General features: G+C 36.7%; 1 protein-coding gene across 6 annotated transcripts in view; it reads left to right on the forward strand.

Moving 5' to 3' along the window:
* TENM2 (teneurin transmembrane protein 2) overlaps nt 1-13,475 on the forward strand; it is a 501,281-nt gene that overhangs the window by 427,889 nt on the left and 59,917 nt on the right. The gene's annotated exons all lie outside the window — the stretch shown is intronic.

Below are 13,475 nucleotides of genomic sequence, written 5' to 3' on the forward strand. Positions count from 1 at the left end.
TACAAGCAGTCAGGTCGTGTATCTGGATTATTTTGTAAAGTTTTATACTGAAAACATTTGAAAAAAGATGTTATTTTTCCTCTGTGCTGTAATCAAAAATGGGAAATTCTGAGTGATCACGTCTCTCCTGTGAAGCCTGAGCAAAATTATCTGGAACAAGAGTATCCAACTGCTGGGACCACGTGCGATTCACGCAAGTGTACTTTCTCCAGAGAATTTTTGGAGAACTGTGAGGTATACCTTAAAAGAAGTCCAAATCCAAGGTCGCGTTGTTTTAATTATCTCAAAAGTGGTAAATTTAACGAAGAAAAGGAGTAGGTCAGTTGAGATTTTCATGGCAATTGGGGACCCTAATGGGACAGTCCTATTACAAGTGAATTGTTATTTCTTTACTTAAAAGTATGGTGAGATTCCTGCATCCCTCAACCTGTTTTTCTTTTTCATTCCCCTCTGATTTCTCCCTTGATATACAAACCATTTCCGATACACACGAGTTGGAAACTAAAAGTATACTCTAATTGGAGAGAAGAAAAAAATAAGAAAATAGATACATATTTGGGGGGCGTTTCCTTTGATGTTGTGGTGCTGCATGCTTCCACCACACCATGCTAATGTGATTTAAATCAAAGCTTTTATGACTGAACACTTTGTGACCAGCATAGATGCAGAGTGTTTTATCACAATTGCTTTCTTACTTCCATCATATCAACATGCGTCTGCTGGATTAATCCAGGCATTTTGTTTTCATATTAAGTATCTCCTCGATCTCTACAAAATGCCTAGTGTATATATATTTTTTTTTTTTTGCATTAAATTGTGTAATAATCGCTTATTTTAAAAGTTGCTGCTTTGCGCAGAATTTGTTTTGCTTTATAATCTTGTATTAATATGCCTATGTTTAAAGATAATTAGTGTATTTAAAGTCTTCATTACTGTGCAGACAAAAAGATACTGTCTACTGATATCTTAAAAGAATTCTGAAAATTACAAGATGAACTAGGGAACTCTGAAGTGAGATTTTTAGTCTGATTTTCAGAGCTGTGAAATAAGTATTTTCCCTATTATTGATATATATAGTCAATTCTTCTTTTCAGAGGAAGAGTGATGCTGCTAAAGTGCTTAAAATATGCATAAGCTTTCTTTGTTTGGTATGTATTAGAAAGATTTCCTTGAAGCCTAATGTGGGTCTGCCTGTGGCAAAGGTGAGACTAGGGCAGATGAATTAGGTTAGCCCTTCTAGTTATCATGGCTTAAATTTGTGCAGTTATAGGTTGCCTGTTCTATGTAGCCAGATATATATTCTTGTGACAGGCCTGGACTAGTAAGAATTTTCATAGGTCACAAAACATGATGCCAGAAATGGGATTCAGTTCAGCAGGACAGCTCAGCTTGATCCCACTGGTTTGTGTTACGTGGGCCTGAAACAGAGACAGAGTTTGGAGGATAAGGGGAGTAAAACTAACGTTTGTCCGTATTTGTACAAAAAATCCAGTTACCACTGGAAAATTTGTCCTTAGAGTGGATTGATACTTTGGAACAAGAATGAATTGCTCAAGATGTTTTAAATGTTGATGTGAAGAAGTGTAGTTAAACTAGACAGAAACTAATTTTAATTTCGAGTACTCCATTTATGGTTTTGCTTTCAACTGAAAGGTTGACAGACCATTTAATGTCAGAATTATTCACTGAGGAGCGTCCACCTGTAAAGATAGTATTCAGGAATGAAAATTCCATGTATTTAAACCTTTATTTTTTTGAAATTATTTTAATTTTAATTCAAAACCATTGTTTTAGTCCTGTTTGGAAGGTACCTGGCAAACCACACGGTCTGTTTATCCGAAGGCAAAGCCAGGCCAGACCAGAGTAAAACAGCATCTGAGCAGAGGATGAATCTCGCCCTTCCATGTACATAGTTTGGATTTTTGAATACCCATATTAGGTCTTCAGGAGCAGTGAATGTCCACACTTACCTCACAAGACCTTTGAGAGTTTCTCCATGTGCGCTTGAAGCAGAAAAACGTGAATCCCGTAGGAGAGTTTATTTACTCTAAGTTTCCATTTATTGCTACACCTAGTCTGAAATCTCTTGAAGTCAGTAGAAAAACTTGCTTTGATTCCAGTGACTTTAGGCCAAGCCTACTTAGAACAAATTGATCTAATTCGTGAGAAAAGGAGAAAGCTTTCCATATACAAACCAAAATATCTTTTCTTTTGTTTGTACTTCTTTATCAGTTTCATGTGCTATATTCACATAGCAGTGAGAAAGAAATCATTATAGCAACCTGCAGGTATCCAAGTTCATTCAGGATATTTTATTCTATTTAATGTCAAATTAGGCTTTTATAGTTAGTTGACAGAATGTGCGTTCTTTATCGTTTTGATGTTGAGTATCTAAGCCCCAAAAATGTAACAAAACTGTAGTTTCTTTCGGCATTACCTGCATTTTAAGAAAAACATTCTGTGAAGTCTTCCAGAATGCCACTATTAGCTCCATGTTAACACGCTGTTTGTGCAAAGCAGCTTTTACCTGTGTGCAGCAGTAGAATTACATATAAAAATCAGTGAATGTAAATTGCAAGTTATGCAGATTTTGATAAACCTATATCCACATAATATAAAAATGAAGGAGGGGTGTCTGGCTTTGCTGAAGTGCTGTACGTAGCAGAGCAGAACTCTACACCAGGCACGACATTTCACTTTGCTACTTTAGGTAAGAAGAAAAATTGCTTACTGGAGTGATGATAAAGAAAATGAATCTTTTCCCAGTGCAAAAATAGACCTGTCAGGATATGTTTATTAAGTGATTACTATTCATTGATTGCAATTATGGAGGAAGTTATAACTTAAATAATAGAGGGTAATCTAGATGAGGAAAAAAATATTGGAAAACTAATAACAAAGCAAAAGACGAAGATATAGCTGTTGCTAAATCTTGAACCAATGTCACGCCAGAATTTTAGGATGTAGGATTTAGCTTTTCCTTGGATCATCTGAGTGTTGTTAAAGTGTGCTGTTATAAAACAGATCTGTTACTTTCACTGAAAAGAATATTCAGATGTTTAAAACTGTTGATTTTAAACTGTTGTGGAGGATGTTCTCCATATAAACTGTCAGGATCGTGTACTAAGGACAGCGTGATATATATGGAGATCTTAAGAAACAGTCAAAAATACCATTTTAAAAGCGTAATTCCATCTGTAGTTCATAGCCCTGCAGCATGAAATACGACTGTTATTAAGTCATCGGTAAAGATCTCACAGAGAGACTGGCGAAGCCAGGATTTAATCCTAAATATTTATGAGCAAAATTTAAAAGCCTGCAAACATAGTGTATCTTGTAAGGTAAGCTCTCACCAGAAGATGATGTATGAGGTTATCTTTCTGGCAGCCTGTCATATTCCCAAAGCCCTGCTCTTGTCTACATTAGATGTAGGTTAAGCACTCCTGCTTTCAGACAGAAAGTGGCAAAAGATTGTAATAAAGGATATTTGATAATATGGATACTCTGCTGCAGGTTACGATCAAGACAACTCTTATCTTCTCTACTCCTTTTTATTTTATTTTCAATGCCAATAAGCTGTACCCCCTTTGACAGCCGCAGAACCTGACCCCCAGCAACCTTCCTGCGGGCAGAGGACACAGGGACACTGTGGGCATCTCTGCAGCTCTGCTCCCTGCCCGGGTACCGCTTTTCGGAACCAGGCTCCAGAGGTGGGGATCTGCCATTCCCTTTCCTCCACTGAGTCCTTGGCCTCCGTATGGAAAATGTCAAACGGGAGGACATGTTTCTTACTAAAGAATGGATTTGGAAATCCATGTTAGCCATGTGCTTTATCTTTTATGCTTTCAGGGCCTTGAATAAAGAAGAATTGTTTGAAAGAACCACAGTCCTGTCAGCTACGTGATGGGAAATAACCTAAAATTTCCAGATACATAAAAACGTGCAGGAAAAAGAGAGGTTTCTCTGTGTCTGGGCTGGTTAAGAGGTTCGAGTGGCAGTACAGGAGATTTGCGTTAGGTGTTAGGAAAACCCTTGGAACAGTAAATGAAAAACTGAAGTAGATTTTCTAAGGAAGTTGTGGAATCCTCATCAATGGAGCTTTCAACAACAGCTTAGACAAATGTCAGTCAGGAATAGCAGAGCGGTAGCTCATCCTGCCATGGGGCACCAGGCTGACTAGGAGATCATTGAACTATATGAGCTCTCCTCCAGTCTGATTTTAAATGAGCTTAAAAGGTAGGATTCCTTCTAAGTACTTTGTTTTATAATATGGTAAGATTTGTACTGTCATCCCTTTTAAGAAACTAATGCCAGTCTTAGAAGTAGAATTGATCATTTATCCAACCAAGGAAGCTAATCAGTGTGGTCTGTATTTGCGGAACAATAGGTTGTCAGTGTATATATTGGCTACTCGGAAACATCCAGACAAAGAGCCAATATTACACCCAGTAGGTAAATATTTTAAATCTTCTCCCTTCAAAGTACCAAGACCCACCCAACTGAATACTAGATGGGTAGTATTCCACCTGTGGTTTTACTTTAAAAAAAAAAAAAAAAAGGCATTTACTACAAATTTTTTTTTCCCCAATTGTATTGGGAGGGCTATGCTCTTTCCAGCTTTTAGACATGTCTATGTTTTTTGTAGACTGGAAGGAGTACCACGTATAAAGTGTAAAGATTTAGATTTTTACCTTATAATAGAGTAAATAATTGATAGAAACATTAATAATGCAGCATTGTGTAATCTTTGGATACAGCAGGATATTTTTGTACCATGATAATGCTCTTTATGTGAAAGATTTTTTTCTTCTACTACTGGTTTTTCTTGTTGTAATTACAACAGTAATGATTCAAAGATGAGGCAATTTTCAGGAGAGATGGAAAGTGCGTGGGAGGAGACAGTGGAAAGCCATCGTATCTGACAAAGAGCAATTTAGAAGGAGCTAGATATATTAGACTTCTCCAATGCACTTCTAACTTAAAATTAATCTGTAACATTTTATAACCTATCAAGGTATAAAATAACCTCTAACGACGATGATAGAACTTTAGATTGCATACTCTGTAGAGGGAGGAACACATTTTTTCATCTTATTTGAAAAATGCCTAGAATATTTGGGTCATGACCACTTTTCCTTGCTGATGATATAGAAATATGTTGGTAATACATATGGCGACATGAACGAAAAATGTTAGAGACAATGACTGTATCCGCAGATTGAGATTCATCCCCTATATGATCCAGTCATCCTATTGTCTGTACAGCTGGTAGCAGGTTTCCTGGTGCGCACATCTGAGATGCAGCCTCGAAGTACGTGGTGTCAAGCTTTCATTTGAGTGCAATAGGGTGTTTTCCCCCCCGGTGCGTATCTTCAGCAAAACAGAAGAGTAGCAGATACCTTGTCAATTAGTCCGAGATATTCTCAATGATTTCTGTAATTCTCTGCACATAATTTACATTTTCATTTCTGTCATGCAAGCATAGAGAGACTCACAAGGTAGAAGTTTTCCTTATAAAGTGATGTTTTGGTCATATATGTTATGTTACATCATGTTAGGTTTTATAACAAAACCCAAGGAAACGTAGTAGTCAGTGAGGGCAGTGGTCAGCTAGTCCGGCATCACCGTGCTTCAGTAAAGGTGCGAGTTTCTGGTAAATAAGCAATAAGAAATTTCTTCCTGGAAAGATACTGCTTTTTATTTTTCCAACTTCATTTACTGTTGGGGTGCTTTGTTGGTTTTGTAAATAGGTCATCTTTTATTTCACCTCCAAAACTTCGGAATAATATCTCTTGACTATAAAATCCCTGGATTAAACAATCTGTAAACAGCTCTTGTTTTGAGTCTCATGCTAAGTTTTGGTTCTGATTTGTAACTCTATAAATTCCTATCCCAGGAACTAAAACATACTTTGCTACTTGTCTTTATCAGGCCCGAGTAAATTTTCCGAACAACTTCTGTAGCACGAAGGAACCCAGAACTACCATATGCATCCTCTTACTTTATCAATGCAGAGCAAGATAAGTGATTATATATGTTTGGAAGGAAATATTCAATGTAGAGATTTGTATACAGCGACAGTGGTTTGACTTTCAGGGAGTTTAGAAACAGAATTCCTTTTCATCTGCAGAATTTACACAGGGCAGCTGGGGATCTTTTTGGCTAAAAGGCAAGCTTATTCATGAGGAAGAACTTTCCTGTTTGCATTCTTTGCTGAGGGCTTCCTGTAAATGATTGAAATATGTCACAGTGCAGTGTCAGAACACTTGAATGGCTTTTTTTCTTTCTCTATATATAGGATATTTGCAGAACATGACCTTACTTCTTCCCTTTCTAGCTCAAAAAATTTAATTGAGTGTGTTTTCAGCAAAGCTTCCTTCATTTTGTCTGGCACTTCAAAGATGCACCCAGCAGATACTGGTGAATAGTTTCCCCAAACTAAAATCACGTTTCTTTTTTCTCCTTTTGGAGGGGCTTCTACATGAGTTATATTGATTTTCTAGCCAATTCTCGAGCTCCTAGAAGACCACAAAAAGAGGGGGAGGGCAATCAATCAGGCAGCTGATCTAACTTTTCAAAAGGGCAAAGCTGATTTTGCTGTTCACGGGAGTATTCACAGCGTCGGGCAATCTTCTGTTCTTCCATAGATAATGTTTCCTGTGTTATTTTGTACCCTGTGGTGTCAAGCACAGCTTCAGCAAGTGAGTGAACTACGTGGTGTTGCTGGATACAAAGCAACGAAGACGTGGGAATGCTTGTGAGAGGCCAGTGACACAGATTGTATGGAGATAGAAAGGTAGTACCAGATATTGAGAAATATGTGTCTATATACATACATATAGTATTTATACTTACTAAGAAACAAATACGAAGGAGAACAATATCCGCCCATCCTTTTGAGGCCTGTTTGTTGAAGGTATCTCTTCCTAAGCACTTGCATTCTCTCTTATATATTCTCAAGGTATTATTCTTGTATCTTCAGCATCAGTTTCACAAAATCTTTCATGCTTGAAGATGCAAATAAAGCTGAATGTGTTTTGCCTGACTGCTGCAAACTCTATGGAATAACAATCCAGACACAAGGCTTTACCTTTTCAGCTTCTTGTCAATTTTGTCTCAGATTCCTACATAACAACAAGTTAACAGTAGGATACCTTAGAAGTTAGAGGCTTGTCTTCCTAAGATATTTGATGCTTTCAAAATTTTCTACTTAATATTTTCTTAGTTTAATGTTGTATTAAAAAATATTAGTGTCAAAAAGAAAAAGGAAAAAAATGATCTCTGTAGCATCTCTGAAATGTCAGGACAGGATTTTGCTGTGTGATCTATTTAGGGCTTTGGGGAAAAAAATGAAACTATTGAAAGTTTTCTCTTTTAACTGTCAGTTATCTATTGTGCAGTAGCTACTCACTGAGGATGAAATACATGCTGATGTTGAATATTGATACGTCCTTCTTTCAGTAAAAGCCCTTACTAAGACTTTTTTTTTAAAGATGTTAAAGAATGAATATGGGGACTTGTTCAGGGTACAAGCTATGAGGTATCTTGAGCCATTCTTATTGAACAAAGTTTTTACAAAATATATGTTATTCATCTCTGTTCTCTTGTTCTTTCTTTCCGTTCCTATTCTGACCTGCTTATGAAATGCTTATGAGGAGAAGCTCACTTGTGGAGATTATTCCTGAAGGTAGCCTCAATCTATTTCATTTTAGGTATAGTTTTTCTATGCATATAAAAAGAAGCAAAGTTTTCTGTCCAACAGAAGTCATCATATAATGTAGTTTACATCATTTGTCCAAAGAAATTACGAACATCGTTCGCATAACTGAAGTGGAAGAACTAAATACAAACCTGAGTGCTCTTGAAGGTGTTCAGGTCTGAGGTTACGGTCCATGTTCATCTCTGTATGTTGAAAGTGCAGATAGTTGGAGTAATATTGGGGTCATTATTACCTGGTTTATAGCTGCTATGAAAATTGTAACTAAGTGTTTAGATTTCTGCAATTTCCAGGACATACTTCTGCAGTGTTTGCAGTGATATAGTAATGATTGACCTATAACTGCCCAGCTCATTCTGTCAGTTGTATTCAAAACACATCCATGCTGGGATAGATGGAGACAAAGCAATACTGGTGTGTCGGTAATTTAGCAGCAGTTCACAGTCGTAGTACTGAAGCCGAAGGAAAAGTGGGACATGAGGAATTGAGGTTGCTGTATTTATCCTCGTTCTCTCTTCGTTCAATAACAGGATTAGAACAGAAAGGTTTCGCAGTCCAGCTGCCTCCTTGAAGATTTTCAAATCTGAGATCTGACCCTTCGCCGTGGGTGCTACACACTTAGCTAAAATATTTCATTCCAAATAAGTACTTCTCTTAGATAATTAAGCATTCTTCATGGGAAAGAAGTAACTTTCGCTTTCACAAAGACTTCAGTGGGACATGGATCATAACATTACCCCTAATGAAAATTTAGGCAGAGGAGACGTGTTTGTCTGCTTATCCGTGTTAATGCTTTTCTCCCTCTCATTCTAATAAACTTAAAAGATACTTTTACCACTGCCTTAATGTAATCTGCCAGCTCTATGGCCTGTAACCGATGTCTAACATCTGGGGTTCGTTGCCTTTTCTTGTGCTGTCTCATGGGTTATTGGGAGCCGTGCAGTGAGTCCCAGATGCTCCCGTGTAAAACAGTTCCTGTCCCTCTCAAACACGATGCCACAACAGCGCCCAAGTCCTGCCCAGCTCCTCTGCGTTCTCTCTCTTTTGTACAAAGCCTTTTAAAAAGCTGCGGGTTTCCTGCGTTCCCTAAATAGGGACCCATAATTTTGACAAACTGCCAGTCAATGGCAGGGTTTATTGCTTTTTCTTAATCCCATCGTAGTTTTGGTTTCTGTTCACAGTTTTTAACAGTCCAGTACAGAGCAGGTTGATCAACTCGGTATCAAAAGACTGTGGCCTGCTTTTAAAATGCTGTAAAATAAGATGCCGCACAAAATATCTGCCAAGGAAAGGTTTAAGTATTTATTCTTCAGTGTTTTGGAGGGATTAAGTTAGGCTGAACTACATGAGCTGGTAGTTTATCTGTCATATAATTAGGAAGTATATACACTTCTAACATTTTAGTATATTTTTACAGAAATCCGTATAAAGATTAATCTCTTCTATATTCATTCCAGTTCATTAGAAAATTGCAGATGAGATTTTTTTAGGTAAATGTTGAAAGAGTGAAGTTATTCATGAGTGTGACAAATGACTAGGATTCATAATGCATCTAAACCACATATGCCTTCAAATAGTTTTTTAGAGCATTAAACAACCACAATTAATCAAGATGCAGTCCCTGTTCTGAACAGAAATAGTGGTGATAATAGCTTTGTTATCTACAAAATAAATATAATGGTATAATCATGATTGTACACCATTCTTTTTAATTAAAAACTTGAATTAGTTTGTAGTGAAAAATATTACTAGGTTGTGATTTTAGGCTAGAAACGATACTAAGAGGACAATTATCCAAAAGAACAAATAAACAAAAAAAAAAGCGAGATTGAGTTAGGGACAACATGTTTACCTGGAACATGGTGATTTATCCATCTTAAGAGCAGTACTGGTTCAAATACTGTGATCTTCCAATTGTTAGGAATCAAAAGGGGTTGCTGAGCTTCTTGTGGAATGAGTTGCTCAAGAATAGCACTGGAGCTATTTTTGAAAATTCAGCACGCACAAACACAAAAACCTAAATGTCCCAGAAGATGCTGATTCTCCTAAAACCAAAGACACATTAGTACAGATGAGAGAACTGACTTCTTGTTTTAACCGCTGGGAATACCAAAGATTAGAACTCGGTTCCTAATGCAGCGTGTTGCGATCCACTTTTCAGCACATTTTAAATATAAACTGAGCTGACTTCTTTGTTTTCCATTTAATAAAGCAACGCAAAATGTGTATGTGCTGGGTTACAGATAACTTCTCTCTGAAATTAATAGAAGGATTAGCATTATAGCATACAGTTTTACAATGGAAGATAGTGTGCCCAGAATTAAGCAGTTATTTTAAAAGAAGTTGAGTGTCTCTCTGCTCCCTATTTTCTTTTGTTTTTAAATTGCAGAATAACTTGCATTCGAACAAGAAAAGTATTAGTGAAAGCAGGAAGCCGTGGATTGTTATTTACTGCTGAAAAGTGAAAGCACAATATGAATTTGTTAAAAATGTTAGCAGAATCTGATTAATTCTACTCCTCTTTTTTTTTTTAAAGCGTAATTTGGTAACAGTAAAGGAAAAATAATAGCGACATGCCTTTTCTTGTTTCAAAAAAACCCTGGAAAGGTGTTTTAAACTTAAGCCAGAAAATTACTCTCTAGGAGTTTGTTAGGAACAGGGGATGAAGGTTGACATTGCTCCCCATGCAGCATTGCTAATAGGTAGTTGAATTTGGGGGGTGCAGGAAGTACAGCAACGTAGATTTTTAGATGAAATTCATCTTTTTGTTGGCTTCTTTGAAAACTAGGGGAGAAATTGCTTTTTGTTACTGCCTCCCTTGGATCGTTATTAATTGATTATCACAAAGCCAATCCATATATGTCTTCATTGTGTCCTGTGAATGTTTGAACCTTTTTTTTTTTTTTCCAAAATAAGTCAGAAATATTGATTTAGAATGGAGAAATCCTTCCTTGTTTAGAGAGCAGGTTATCAGAGTCAAGGTCACTTTCTTTGTGAAGGCTGAGAGGGTAACGGTTGCCCGAAGGAAATATGGGGTGTTATCCTACAGAAAATGTTAAGCCTGTGTGAACACGTGTGTTCGTTGTTTCTGCATTATTCCTCTGCAGAGATGCCTATGAACCAGAAACCTAAACAACATATATACCGTGTTACTCTTGCATATCTAGCTAGAAGGCTGAAGGGGAAATGAAAAAACCTATATTGATGCCCAAGCATCAGCTTTTGTTAATTCAGATCCAGAGGGGCCTGTAGAGGTTATCAGTTTTATGATTTTGCATTGGAATCTTTTGTTACATATTCTATAACAATTTTCATTGCTTATAGGCTGAAGAAAAAAGTGAATCAGAATTGGTCAGCCCACCCTTAATTTCAAACAGTAGTTCATATCCCTTATCAAAAGACTTAATTACATATGAGAGAGCACTCAGGTACTCAGCTTGGTGGATACACTGAAGTGTCTTCTGAAATTGTCAGTATTTTCCTGATGCCCGAGATTCTGTTAAAATGAAATGAAGACAGTGCTTATTAAAACCCAACTATTTCCCCAATTGTTTTAATCTTTCAATCTTCCATACACAGATAATTTGTTAAGTCTGGTTTCTGTCACCAGTATTTGTATTTCTGGTTACTATGAAATTCCTGAAATCCTTATTACCTGATTTAAAAGTGTCACTGCATGAAAAATTTTAAGTATTAGATGCTTTGTGAAGGGAAATATTTATTCAGGAGAATTGGGGTAATTTAACATATTTGCCTTTCATTTAAGACTGCATCTGCTTATTTAACCTTGATAGTTACAGTTTCCTCTACTATTCTAAAGATTTTAATCAGCATTTCTGATATAAAACACTATATTTTCTAAAATGTCTAGCGATGTGAATATAATGTATCTGATTTCTTAAGGTGAACGTTCTTATCGATATTAAATGGGAGCTTGCTTTAAAGTTATTTGCAGAATATGCACCTAATTATTTACAGCAACAGAGAAGTAAAATTTCTTTGACATTTTTTGATATGTTAAGAGATACTATTAGCTACTCATGCTGTATTTTCAGTGTTCCAAACAAAGCCAGTTGCACAAAACTGTAACAAATTGTCCTTTAGATGTCCCATGCACAGAGCTTAGAATTTTGTTTTGTTGTTGGAAATTCCTTTTGACTGGTCTTTGTTTCTAATAATGTTAAGTCTGCTTTTCCCTGCTGTTGTGTTTTGGTTTGGATTTTTTATTTGTTTTGGTTTGGGGTTTGTTGTCTGGTTGGTTTTTGTTTGGTTGGGTTTTGGTGGGGGGTTTTTTAACTAAAGCGAATAACATGGCAATACACAGTCGTGCACCATTTCGCCTGACATGAATCGGTGGCTAGAGTGGATTAATCCAGTATATTTATCTTACAATCGTATTGCAGCCGAGGTGGAGCAATCTCTAGATTTCTTGGCTGCGTCTCCAGCTCACTTAGATATTGTGTTTCTCTTCCCAAGAGCCGTGTTGGTCACAAACAGTCCCCCGATGACCAATAACAACCCGCCTGTCCCAGCATGGCTTAAAAACTCTGTCAGACATAGACGCAAGGTAACCAAGTTAAAAGCCCAGTTGCTTCTTCTGATGGCATCAGTGGAGAAATGGAAGAGAAATGTTCTGTCTATAAGCAGAAAGACTGCAGTGTTTGTTCCAGAGAATTAAGGTCACTTCTAGTGAGGTGAGGGGAGGAGCAGAAGCTCTCAGTTGCCTGATAGTAAATATTTTTTTATATAAAGCAAGCAGAGGTTAAAGACTCTCTTATCTTTCAAATTTTTTCCGAGTGCAGATTAAATACTCTTGGTTTTCTCGGGGGTTGAAATGGTGAAGATGATCTCCCTAGTAGATCAAAATCAGTTTTCCAGATTTATTTAGTATTTAAATATCAAGGCAACTGGCTGTGTTGGAAGGATTATGCCTTTTTTTCCTTCACCATTTATGCAGATAAAGAAGGAACAAAAAGAGATGTATCCTGTGCTTTGTCTGTGCATGCAGGATTAAAAACAGTTTATTTGTGAAAACAGCATTTTTATTTCTGTGGCTTTTATTAGTTATTAGTGCAGTTGGTAGATATAAAAATTGGAAAATTACATGATACTCATGAGACTTATGTATACTGAAAAGGGATGTAGAATGGATGCCTAGCACTTTAGAATTAAAGGCACGTTTATAAATATTCATCTTGTATCCTATATCTGTCAAACAGTTCAGCATACACAAATACTCACATAACTCAGAATGCATTGCTTATGTATTTTATTTTGTTTTACATATGTTGCCGAGGTGGCAGAATACTGCTCCTATGTCGTTGGCATTATTTCATCCTTTACAGTTATATATATTTAAACCCCATAAATTCTAGCTCTAACAAACACTTGAGATACATTTATTTTAATAGTCAAATATCCATTATTTTGTGTCACTTCTAATTATATTTTACTGTCATGAAGATTTAAGATTACTGGAAGCCAGAAGGGTTATGAAAAACATGTAGTGTCTGTTGCCAAGGCTTTTTTTCGTTTCAAACTATCCCACAATACTTCTTTAAAACTTCCTTTTTTTTCTTCAGCACTTTCTTTTGATTTTCCTTCAGGACTGCTGAAATGTTTGGACTCTATAGCCTGAGACCGTAAGGTGTGCAGCCCTTTACTGGAATCCATGTAATTAATACTTTAAGATCAGCTGTAAAGTATAATACATCTGCCTATATAGCACTCTTCATCCTGAAGGGCTTGCAAAGTGCTC

The sequence above is a fragment of the Caloenas nicobarica genome, chromosome 13, assembly GCF_036013445.1.
Source record: "Caloenas nicobarica isolate bCalNic1 chromosome 13, bCalNic1.hap1, whole genome shotgun sequence".
In the NCBI taxonomy this organism is placed as follows: domain Eukaryota; kingdom Metazoa; phylum Chordata; class Aves; order Columbiformes; family Columbidae; genus Caloenas; species Caloenas nicobarica.